Source organism: Zingiber officinale, chromosome 8A (assembly GCF_018446385.1).
Source record: "Zingiber officinale cultivar Zhangliang chromosome 8A, Zo_v1.1, whole genome shotgun sequence".
Taxonomy (NCBI): domain Eukaryota; kingdom Viridiplantae; phylum Streptophyta; class Magnoliopsida; order Zingiberales; family Zingiberaceae; genus Zingiber; species Zingiber officinale.
In genome coordinates this window covers 54,790,558-54,803,918 of record NC_056000.1, presented here as the reverse complement: position 1 = coordinate 54,803,918, position 13,361 = coordinate 54,790,558, and the positions used below count along the sequence as shown (strand labels likewise).

Here is a 13,361-nt window from a genome sequence, read left to right as displayed (position 1 = left end):
AGGCATTACCTTTACGGGGAACGATGTGAGATCTACACAGACCACAAGAGTTTGAAATATTTCTTCACACAGAAGGAATTAAATATGACACAGAGACGGTGGCTGGAGTTAGTGAAGGATTACGACTGTAACATCAACTATCATCCGGGTAAGGCTAACGTGGTAGCTGATGCTTTGAGCCACAAATCCGCCATGTTGTCGCAACTAACCAACCAACAACAGTTGATATCGGAATTCCAACGATTGAATTTGGAGGTAGTAGCACCAAGGGAGCAGCTTAAATTGTCAGCATTGATCGTAAAGTCAAATTTACTAGATCAGATCCGGGAAGGACAGATGGTGGACCAATAATTAACAGAGTGGAAGAGGAAAGATGAAGAAAAAGGGCAGGCTATTTACTCTACTGTGGGTGGAGTCGTGCAATACAAGGACCGCATCTGGGTACCTAAGATGGGTACACTTCGAGAGGATCTCATGAATGAAGCGCATAACACCCCATATTCCACACATCCTGGGAGCACAAAGATGTACAGGAATATGAAGTTACTGTATTGGCGACCAAGTATGAAAAAGGACATAGTCAAGGTAGTGCATGAATGCCTCACATGTCAACAAGTAAAGACTGAGCATCAGAGACCAGCAAGACTGCTGGAGCCACTTCCGATCCCTGTCTGGAAGTGGGAAGAAGTTGCCATGGATTTCGTGGTGTGTCTACCAACCACTCCTAAGGGATCAAACCTTGTATGGGTTATTGTGGACCGATTGACCAAGTCGGAACATTTCCTACCAGTAAAAACCACCTTCACGATGATGCAGTATGCAGAGCTATACATAAGAGAAGTAGTGCGGCTACATGGGATCCCAGTTCAAATTGTCTCAGACAGAGATCCAAAATTTACCTTGGGATTCTGGGAAAGTCTACATCGGGGAATGGATACCATGCTCACTTTTAGTACCGCCTTCCATCCCCAGACGGATGGTCAGTCTGAACGGGTGATTCAGATTTTGGAGGACCTGCTACGAGCATGTATGATGGATTTCAAGGGAAATTGGGAGTCAAAGCTTCCTCTGATAGAATTCACTTATAATAACAGTTATCAGGCAACTATAGGTATGACTCCATATGAGGCATTGTATGGAAGGAAGTGCAGAACACCGTTATATTGGGATGAAGTCGGCGAGAGGATAGTTCTGGGCCCAGACATAGTGACCCAAACAGTAGAGCTAGTGGAGAAGATTCGGAATAGAATGCAAGCAGCGCAAAGTCGTCAAAAGAATTATGTTGATCAGCGACGAAGAGATTTGGAATTTTCAGTTAGAGATCATGTATTTCTTAAAGTGTCACCAATGAAAGGGGTACTGAGGTTCAGAAAGAAAGGGAAGCTCAGTCCAAGGTATATTGGGCCATTTGAGATTTTGGACAGGATTGGAACTCGAGCTTATAGGGTTGCCCTACCACCAAATCTGTCCGGGGTACACAATGTGTTCCATGTATCTATGCTTAGACGATACATATCTAACCCCTCTCATGTGATTGGACATGAGACCATGCAGTGGACATCAGATCTGACCTACGAGGAATGCCCAAAACAGATTCTTGAGCGTCAAGTACGGAAATTGAGGAACAAGGAGATCAAGATGGTGAAGATTTTATGGGGAAACCAGCAGATGGAGGAGGCCACCTGGGAAACGGAACAAGATATGCGCGGCCGCTATCCGGATTTATTTGGTAAGTCAATTTCGGGGATGAAATTCTTATAAGGAGGGGAGAATTGTAAGGCTCCCTAAGCCCCAGTTAGGGAGGTTATAAAATAAAGTAATAGAATGAGGCTTCATGGGCATAAACGGGAGGTTTAAATTATTGAATTTCCATAAAAAAAAAGGGGATAGTGACGGGGTTAGAAGATGAATTGGTACAACAGGGTTAGAAGGATCAAAATGATATGATTAAGAGGAATTAAATAGGGGTTAAATAACTCAACTTACCTACGTTAACATCAACTAGGGGAAACAAATATAGATTAAATGGTTATATCTACCTAAATTGACACCCATTAGGGAAACAAATAAGGGTACATTAGCCACCCTCACCTAAGTTAATAACCTAAGCTATTGCCAACTTAATAACCCTAGGTATAAAGAGTCCTAATCTTCGCATCACCCCACACCCCACGGCTCAACCCTCCATCTCCTCACGCGCTGTCAACCCCTTGGCGGAGCTACTTCTTTGGTTGTGGAAGCTCAGGGCGACGCTGGATTTGGAAACCGATCGCCACCGTGAGGAGCAGATCGGACAGGGGAAAACGAGGACGCGCAGTGGAAGTCACAGGGGTCTCGGGGAGGACGGGGAAGCGCAAGAGCAGGCAAGTATATCTAACGGTGATAACATAAGATCTGTGAGGTATAGAGGGGTGGAAACCTGGAATGAAGAAGATGTTTGTTGTGTGTTCGTTCCTGTTAGGGCTTCTTCTTTGTTGAGTTTTGATTCGGTCATTTGGTTTGCATATGTTTCAGATTTTTGATTGGTGAAATCTGCATTGATAGTGCTCGATTTCCTTGGAGTGGCCTTCTTGTGTTTCTATTGGCGTCTATCGAGCGATGTTTGAAGTTGAGGTTTTGGTTTCTTCCCTGATATCGAGGTTTCAATTCCTGTGTGATGCCTGTTCGCCTAAATGTCTGATCAAGGTGCTGGTTTTAATTGTGTGCCGAAGGGAGCTTTGGTTATTGATTGGTAGAATTTCTTCACCAATACAACGTTGGCAAACAAATTTTTCTACAATTCAGCCAAATATAATTTTGTTAGAGATGAAGATGAAATACAACATTGGCAAACGAGTTTTTCTATAATTCAGCTGAATATATTTTTTCAACAAAACACACACATTCAAAATAGACAAGATTAGGAGTCCGGTGGTAACATGTACTAGTAATAGAAGCTTCACCATCATCACACTTGACTTGAGCAAGTAAACCATGTAGCTAGCAAATATATGCATTTGGTCCACCGTTTTAGTTTACATAGTCAAAATTATTAGCAAAATCAAAAACCAAAATGGTCCTTCTACGGTTGAAGGTCACCTCCAGTTTGATGCAGCATGACATTGATCTCGTCGCAATCTTCCATCTCAAGCTAGAAAGGAAAATATCAATGTGTTTATCGTGTGTTTATGTCTTCTTCTATTCTTCGGTATTGACCCCATTACATCTCATTCTTATGTTACCTCATTAATATAATGGAGTCAAAAACTAAAAACAGAATTCTTGGATTACAATATAACCAAACAAAAAAATGATGACATCAAAACACAAGAAATTAGACCAGTGCTATTTCAAGTTACTCTATTTTAGTCTCAGTAAACTAAAAACAAGAAATCAGACTAGTCTTTGGCATAAAAACACAATTCATCAATTACAATATAATCAAATAAAAAAAATTTTTAATGGCTAATTCTCATTGAGTGAAATCATCTTTAACACTGGAGAAAAGGGAATAGACTGTTGGTGCGGGAAGCATCCGACGATCGAATCTAATTTTTGATAATGGCAAAGGGTTAAAAGTTAAGGTTATTTATTATCTAACGTGTTTGAATGAGCTTGCAGGAAAGTCCTAAGTGACCTTAGGTAAAAGTCCTAGCTGTGGTTAGGCAGGTGGAAACTCCTAGGGGGAGGTAACCCTAGGTCGTAGGGGGTGGTAACCTTAAGAAGGAAGTCTTGGCAGGTCAAGGGTTTCGGGCAAAAGTCCTAGAGTCGAGGACTCTAGGTGGAAAGTCCTAGTGTTACGAACCAAGTGAAAGACTGGGCGGGTCGTGGAGCAGACATCCGACAGAAAATCCTGGAGCTTCAGGCGCTGAGCAAAAGTCCAGTTGATCTGGAGGATTAATTGTTAACAAGTAAACTCTCCTGAGTGGAGTAGGTGAGGGTGCGCTCCCCAGTGAGGGAACAATAGACGTCGGTTCGGCCTAGGGTTTCCAGTTGGGAATCCGAAGTCAGAACCAGACAGCCCGATGACTATCAAATACTTTATTTTATATGTTTATATTGTGCTAACTTTATTTTGAACTAATGTATCTTGCAGGAAGCAAATTGGACAACTTTGCATCAGATGAATAGTACCCGAGGCTCCCTCCATGGAGCTTGGAGGCGCCTCGAATCGTATGCAGAGACTACCTCACAGCTTGCCATGAGGGCACCCTCATAGAGCTTGAGGGTGCCCTAGACACTGGTGCGAGGGCTCCCTCCATGGAGGTTGAGGGCGTCCTCGGGCGGATAAGCGGCGAAGAAGTTAGAGCTCATCCACACTGTGGTTTTGGTGAGTATGAGGGTGCCCTCCATGCTGTTGAGGGCGCCCTCCACAAGCTTTATAAGCAAGTCTCGAGCAGCATCTTAATACAACAACGAAATTGCAATCTGTCTTCTCCATGCTGCTTAAAAGACGATCCAGAGAAGCTATCGCAAGACCTGGACAACTAGGAGCTTCAAACTTATTGTCTTTTGTTGTCGGTATAAATTTTACTATTGCACTAATATTGTACTTAAATTATAAAGAACTTCCATGCTTATAGTGATTGTCCAAAGTAAACGCTCAATGAGCGTGGGCCTTGGAGTAGGAGTCGCCCTAGGCTCTGAACCAAGTAAATCTTGGTGTTCGTGTATTTGTTTTTATTATTTCCGCTGCATGTTTTATTTCTGATTCTTCCTAAACGAAAGTGAAAGCCACGAGCGCTATTCACCCCCCTTCTAGCCCTTTCGATCCAACAATTGGTATCAGAGCGGGGTCGCTTCGAATTGGTGAAACCACTATTCAAGCAATATTTTTATTTTTTTTGTGGTAATTTTTTGATTTTTTGAAGTCGATCAGAATCGATATAATTGCCGCCTTCTGATTCATTTTTTTCGCAATCGAAATTTTTGCTCGAAGCTGGTGCAACACTACTCGAGTTCGTGTTTTAATTTCTTAATCCTGCACTACTAATCCAAGACTAATTCTTGGAACAAGTTTTTTATTTTTTTTTTGTGTATGAGATTTCCTTTGCTATAATGGCTCATCAAGAAGGCTACAGCACAGCTCACCCTCCGCTCTTCACCGGTGAAGACTTCGGCTATTGGATGGGTCGAATGGAGTCATACCTCCAAACTCAGTTCGAGATGTGGATGATCATCAAGACCGGGATCGCACTTCCACTCGATGGCTCGAGAAAATCAGTAACATACGAGAATTGGGATGTTAGCATAATTAATAAGGTCGAGGTCAACGCCAAAGCAACCTGCACCCTCCAATGTGGACTAACAAAGGAGGAGTTGAATCGAGTCGGTCCATTCTCAAGTGCGAAAGAGCTGTGGGAAAAAATGATCGAGTTGCATGAGGGCACGTCTAACAAAAAGGTAAGTAAGCATGATCTACTATTTAACAAATTATATAACATCAAAATGCAGGAAGGAGAGACAACAAGCCAACTTCATGCGCAGATTCAAGACCTGCTGAACGGACTCCATGAGATCGGACAGAAAGTGGAGAACCGCAATGTCATAAGGTACACACTTTATGTCTTTCCGAGGAACACTTTGTGGGCATCCATGGTTGATGTTTACAAAGTATCCAAGGATCTCTCTCAAATTAAGTTAGATAAACTTGTCTCTGAATTTGAATTGCACCAACAGACTAATGTACGTCCGGCCGAGAAAGGTGTTGCATTGTTTGCAGGTACAAGCAAGACAAAGGAGGCAAGAAAGAAGCATCAGATCGAACCCGAGTCCGAAGAAGAACCGGACTCAGATAATGACGACAATGAGATAGAAGCCGAACTCATCAACCTAGTACGCAAGATCAACATAAAGAAGAAGGGGCTTACAAAGAAGGATATCAAGAAGGTGGTGTTGGTTGCTACTCGGAATACCGTTCTAGTTCTCCTGTACAAAAATTTGTACAAGTATAGAACTATCCTAGCTACCCATGTACTTTACTGAAGTTAAATTTGGATTGCAAATGATACTTAACATTGTTAATCCAAATTGTCCTTCGGAAGTTAAACTTGGATTGAAAACGATACTTAACATTTTTACTCTAAGTTTAACCGATCTGATCTTTCTAAGTTAAATCATATTACAAAAGTTAATCAAATATCTATTTCAAATATCGACTTCCAGGTTAAACATGGCGAGGCACTAGGCCTTCTTGGGTATGAGATCATCCATCATCTTCTAAACAAAGTCTTTCAAAGAAATCGGATATTTAACTTCTTATAGTAAACTATGTTTAACTATAGAGACCTCAATAGAAACACAATATGGAAATATGAAATTGAACAATAAAATTGATAACAAAAACGATAACCTAAACCGATAACCTCTTGTGTTTGGTTTTACAAGATCTATACAAAAGATGAACTAGTTATGTTGCAGAAACTAATAACTAGTTATACCTTTTGTAGCTTATAGACCTCTTGATCTTTTGTTGTATTCCTCTCCTTCTCTTGGACGTCATGTGGGCAACGATCTTCCAAGATGAAATCCACCCAAGCTTCTTCCTTTTCTTCCAAGATCCAGCCAACAACTAACCTCCAAGGGATGCTAGATAAGAGAGCTTCCTTCTCTTCTTCTTCTCCTTCAAGCAACCGGCCACCAAGAGATCGCCACACTTGATGCCGCCGACCTCCAAGGAAGAAAACAAAAGGAGAGAAGAAAAGGACAAGGGCCGACCACCAAAGGATTGGAAGAGAGGAATAGAAGATGTATTATCTCATGAGGCACCCCTCCATCTCTTTTATAATCGTTGGTCTTGGCAAAAAAGGAAAGTTTTAAACATAATTAAAACTTCCTTATTTTCCTTGCCAATGACTAAAAAGAAAAGTTTTAAAACAAAAAATCAAAACTTCCTTTAATGCTTGTCATGGCCGACCCTATACTTATGCTCCAAACAAGGAAAGTTTTACACATAAAATTAAAACTTCCTTATTTGTTTCCGGTAAAAAATTTTAATAAAAAATTTCTCTTTTAAATCCCTTGTTGGTTATAAAAGGAAAATTTTATAAATTAAAATCTCTCTTTTAAAACATGTGGATGGTTACAAAAAAAGAAAGTTTTATCAAAAATTAAAATCTTTCTTTTAACTACAAATAAGGAAAGATATCAAACATTTCTCTTAATCCTTTGTAGAAAGCTATAAAAGAAAGATTTTAAAATTTAAAAACTCTCTTTTAAAACCATGACTTCCACATAAGGAAAGATTTTAAAATTTAAAATACCCTTTTAATTTTTATATGGTCGGCCACCTAGCTTGGGCTCCAAGCTTGGATGACCACAACTTGGCTCATATCTTTGGCTTGGCTTGCCCTAGCTTGGCCTCCAAGCTTGGCTTGGCCGACCACAACAAGATGGGTAAGAAGCTTGGCTTTAAGTGGATATAAGGCTTTATAAATAAGAGGCTGCAATAGGGACCGAGAGGAGGAATTGGTTTTGGTCTCCCGATGAGCTTGAGCTTCCAGTGTTCGCCCCAAACACCCAACTCAAGTTCATCAATAATAATAACATATACCACTAAAGAGTTATTATTGCACTACTGCACCAATCCCATATTATAATATAGGCTCCTTCTTATCATGAGTGTGTTAGTCTCATTGTGTTTAAGATATCGAATGCCCACTAATTAAATGAGTTACTAACAACTCACTTAATTAATATCTAGCTCCAAGAGTAGTACCACTCAACCTTATTGTCATGTCGGACTAAGCTCACCTACAGGGTTTATATGACAATCCTTATGAGCTCCTCAAGGGGACATCATCAACCTAGATTACTAGGACACAATTTCATTCTATAATCAATAACACACCATATAAATAATATCATTTCCCAACTTATCGGGTCTATTGATTTAACGAACTAAATCTCACCCTTTGATAAATTAAAGAAATAAATATTAAGTATACGTGCTTGTTATTATATCATGATTAACAGTGTACACTTCCATAATAACAGAGATTTTGTTCTTTTATGTAGTCGGTATAAAAAGAAACTACCTCAAATGGTCTTGCTCAATACACTTATAGTGTATTAGTGTAATTTTATAGTCAAGATAAACTAATACCAAATTATACACAACAACTCTAATGGTTTGTCTCATTTCATCTTAGTTGTGAGCTATTATTTATAATTTATAAGGAACTGATAACATGATCTTCTATGTGTCACCTCACACCATGATATCTACAATATAAATTAAATGGACAACTACACTTAGCATAAATGTAGACATTTGACCAATGTGATTCTTATTTCAAAATAAATGTTAATACAAAAAGCTAGACTTTTAGTATACACTCAACAATCTCCCACTTATACTAAAAGACTATGTTGCCATAAACGCTGCCATACATCTGATTCCCACCCCTTCAACATGTCGATCAAAAGCTTTCACTGGAAGGGCCTTAGTGAAAGGATCTGCCAGGTTATCTGTTGATGCAATTTTGGCGACAACAACTTCTCCTCGCTTTACGATGTCTCGTATTAGGTGGTACTTGCGCTCAATGTGTTTACTCGCCTTATGGGCTCGTGGTTCCTTCAAGTTTGCTACTGCACCGCTATTATCACAATAAATTGTGATGATTTTGGGCAAACCAGGAATCACATCTAAGTCCATCAAAAAGTTTTTGAGCCATACAGCTTCTTTGGCTGTCTCAGAGGCTGCCACATACTCAGCTTCCATGGTTGAGTTTGAAATGCATTTCTGCTTAGCACTCCTCCATGCTATGGCTCCACCTCCTAAAGTAAACACATAACCTGAGGTAGACTTACTATTGTCCCTATCTGATTGGAAGTCAGAATCTGTGTAACTCACAAGGAATAAATCATCTGCTTGGTAAACCAGCATATAATGTCTAGTCCTTCTCAGGTACTTTAATATATGTTTTACGGCAATCCAATGCCCCTGTCTTGGATTACTTTGATATCTGCTAACCATGCCCACGGTAAAATAGATATCCGGTCTCGTGCATAACATTGCATACATTAGGCTTCCTATAGCTGAAGCATAAGGAACTGCCTTCATTTCCTCTATCTCCTTTGATGTCTTAGGAGACATCTCTTTAGATAAAGATACTCGATGCTTAAAAGATAGAAAACTTTTCTTGGAGTATTGCATGCTAAAACGAGCTAGGATAATATCGATATATGAAACTTTGGATAAACACAACATTCTTTTCTTGCAATCCCTTATTACTTTGATCCCAAGAATATGTCTGCATTCTTCCAAGTCCTTTATATCGAATTACTTGGATAACCATACCCTTACTTCTGACAACACTTTGATATTGTTGCTAACTAACAAAATGTTATCTACGTATAATACAAGAAATACCACCACGTTTCCATCACACTTCTTGTATACACAAGACTCATCCGGACACTGAATAAATCCATAAGACTAGATTACTTCATTAAACCGGATGTTCCAAGAACTTGAATCTTGTTTCAGTCCATAAATAGACCGATTAAGCTTACATACAAGATGCTCTTTGCCCTTTGCAATAAACCCCTCTGGTTACTTCATATGGATGTTTTCTTCAAGACTTCTATTAAGGAAAGCTGTCTTGACATCTATTTATCAAACCTCATAATCCATATGAGCAGTAATAGATAAGAGTATCCGGATAGACTTAAGCATAGCTACTGGCGAAAAGGTTTCCTAATAATTGATTCCCTCTTTCTGAGTATACCCCTTCGCAACAAGACTTGCTTTGAAGGTGATGTGCGTAGATTGTATACACTTGTTTAGCATGTTTTGACGCACATTCACATACTTTCAGCATGCTTGATTTATGTATTTTCGTACTTCCAACTTTCCTTTTTAGCATATTTTACTCTCTTTGTTCAGAGATCTGTTTTTTTGCATTTTCTGTACGCAGGAGTCGAATTTGGTGAAGGATGCGTGTTCGAGGCCAAATTTGCTAGCAAAGCGATGGAGGAAGCCTTGATACCTAAACCCCACATGGCCCTGCCATGGGGGTTTGCCTAAGCCGTGTGGAGATGAGAGGCCATGTAGCTGCAGCAGAGAAAGAAGATGGATTGACCGTGTGAACCTCACACGGTCGTGCCAAGTTTTGAAGCCCAATGAAGCCTAGGTCGTGTACACCACACGACCATGTTAGTTTTCCAGAGACCAGAGAAGCCTCGGCCATGTGTGCTACATGACCGTGTGAGGTTTCCAGTGAGCAGGAGAGTTCTGGCCGTGTGCACCACACGGCCGTGCCGGGTTTCCAGAGGAAAAGGTAGCTCAGGCTGTGTAGATCTACATGGCCATGCAAGGGGGGCTTTGATAGAGGCAAGTCATTGTCATGTACCTCACACGACCGTATGAGCTTGGCAGAGAGGAGAATGGAGCAGGCCGTGTGAACCTCACACGGCCGTGTGGCGCCCAAACCCTTCTTCTATATAAAGCCTCCTTCTTGATTTGAAAGGGGATCTTCTCCCCTTTGGGAGAAAGGAAGATATGGGCGATTCCTTCCATTCTTGGGTGGATTTCTGGGCGATCTAAGGGAAGATCTTCACCAATTCGACTCCAGGAGCGTGGATTGGATCCGAAGACCGTCTTCATCATAGATAAGCTTTCTTTCTTTCCTTTTCTTGGATTGGGATTGAGAATCCTTGTAATCTTTATGTTTTCGGATTTCTTTCTTCGATTTATGGAGTAGATATCTTGTTCTAGGATGGAGGGAGTATTTGTAAGGAAATCTTGATGTAAAACTATTGTGGATATGCCAATTTCCTATTTCTATGATTTTCCCTATTTTGTATCTATTCTTTCTTGTGTGGATTGTTGTGATTAGGGCTTAATTACCATGCTTGATTGAATGTTTGAATATCTTATGGATCTTATATGGATTGCTCCTCATTCGATTTTTTGAGGGATCTTCGTGACAGGAACATGCCCATGTAAGGACGCTTGAGGGGTAATCTTGAAAGAGAAATTAGGTATTTCAAGAAGGTAGGATAGATAGGTTTAATTAATCTTTATATCTTGATGGGTTGATGAGTGATGTATTCCAATGTTGATTTTCCGAGGGACGCACATGACAGGCAAGCCCATGAAGGACAACATAGATTCATTCCTAATTGATCAATCTAGGTATGGATTTCAGTCCTAGGTCAGTTCTCTATTGCAAGAGAGAACCGACAACCATCTACAAATGATGGACAATTGAGAAAAAGGATTTGGTAGATCATTTACATTGAAGAACCTTACAAAGAAACCAAAACTCCTAGAATATCCCTTATCATTGCCATTATTCTTGTTGCCTATTGTTTCATTCTTTTGTTTATTGTTCGTAGTTACACTTAGACTTTGTTAATCCATTGATTTGTTGTCTAGCTAATTCGCTTTGAGACATTCTTAGTGCTTATTCTAGTCCCTGTGGATACGATAATTTTTTATATTACTTGCGATATTTCCGTACACTTGTGGAGGTTAACAAATTTTTGGCACCATTGCCGGGGACTGCGCTATAAAATTAGGGATTATCAATTGAGTTAGACTAGACATAACTTTTCTTTTCATTAGCATAATTGAAACTAATCTTTAGAATTCTGTTTTCATTATTTGCATATCTTTCTAATTCTTGACAATTCTTTTTGTTGCAATTCTAATTCTAATTCTAACTTTGCATTCTTGATTTCTAGCACTCTAATCTAACTTTTCTTTGTTTTCTCTTTTGATTTAGTTTCTTTCTTCTTTTCTTTTGTAAACATATCTTGCAATCTTTAGCATATGAATTATTCTAGATATTTTTCTTTTTCCTTTTATCTTTTCTTTCTTGTTTTCATTATGCACTTTCTTTCTTGCAATTTTAATTCTGCATTTTCTTTCTTGCTCTTCATATTCCATTTTATTTCTTGTCTTTGATTCTTCATTTTATAATTTTTTTCTTGAATATTCATGAGCACTAACATGTCAAGCAGGCCCCTGAGAAATTTTTCTATACCCTTTTCTGCAAGATTTTTATCTCCCATTGTGCAACCTCAAATTGAAGCAGAAAGTTTCCAACTAGACCCAGAGTTAATTTTCATGATACAAGGTTACAAATTTGAAGGAGAAATATCGAAAAGTCCTTATCTGCATCTTGAAACATTTTTAGAGATTTATGATATGGTGAACTCTGAAGGAGTGTCAGCAGATGCAGTTTGATTGATGACATTTCCTTTCAGTATCAAGGATAAAGCAAGGACTTGGTTATATTCTCTCCATCCTCAAAGTATCACAAGTTGGGAGCAATTGGAGAAGCAATTTCTGAATCATTTTTTCCCTCCAAGAAGAACAGTGTATATGAGGAATTGCATAACAAATTTTACTCAGGCATATGGAGAATCATTATTTGAAGCATGGGATAGATTCAAGAGTCTTCTAAGACAGTGCCCTCATCATGGTTTTGAAAAATAGTTGATTTTACACATATTCTATGGGGAAATTTCTTTCTCAGACAAGAGTTTATTGGATTCATCATCTAGAGATTCTTTTATGGACAAAAGTGTAGATGAAGCATATATGTTAATTGATCAAGTGACATTAAACCTCCAAGAATGGTTGAATATAAGTTGGATGAAATCTCCCTCAAACATTCAAGAAGTGCAAGCCATAAATGCTATAGATCCTGTCAAACAAATTGTAACTTAACCATCTATGAGTTTTGAAAATCACAAGTCACAAAATGGGGAGTTCAAACATTTAGGGGCAAAGATTGAAAGTATTGTTTCAAATTGGTTTAAAGAAGATCCCCCTCGTTCACAAACAAGATCTAGTGAAAAGTGTGATGATGTTGGGTTGAGAATTGAAAAAAATCATGAAGAACTTTTGAAGAAGGACATGTTTAGAATTGAGGAGAACAATAGAAGACAACATGAACTCAGTTCCACTATTCCAGGAGGTTCCCAAATGCCACAAGTACCTTTCCCTCAATGATTGATCATACCAACACTAGATAAGCAAGTTGAATCTCCTCCACAAGATAAAAGGGAATATGGAAAATTAGAAGTACCTTTCTCAAGACCTTCACTAAGGGTTCCTTTTCCACAAAGGTTAGTGGGGGTCAATGAGAACTATGACTTTAAAAAATCCTGTGACACTAGTAAGGTTGAGTGCAAATTTTTGAATTTGTATAAAGATGAAGACTCTTTAGATGAGGATTGTGAAGATAAAGTAGTGGTAAATAAGTTTTCAGATCTATCTCCAAATTTTACAGGGTGTTGTAGTGGCATTAAATTTTCATATGATGAATGTGATGTGGTAGATCAATTTAAAACTGCAAGTGAAGTTATTGATCCTCCTATAGTTGATTCTCCTATTGAGAATATTGATGTTGGTTTGTTTTTTAATG

At 39.0% G+C, this 13,361-nt stretch overlaps 1 non-coding gene across 1 annotated transcript; it reads right to left on the bottom strand.

Annotated features, from left to right (window-relative positions):
* Nucleotides 1–12,311: 12,311 nt before the first annotated feature.
* LOC122013100 lies at nucleotides 12,312–12,417 on the bottom strand. Its single transcript, XR_006120442.1, has one exon. It is a non-coding gene; the product is annotated as a small nucleolar RNA R71 (small nucleolar RNA).
* Nucleotides 12,418–13,361: the final 944 nt, after the last annotated feature.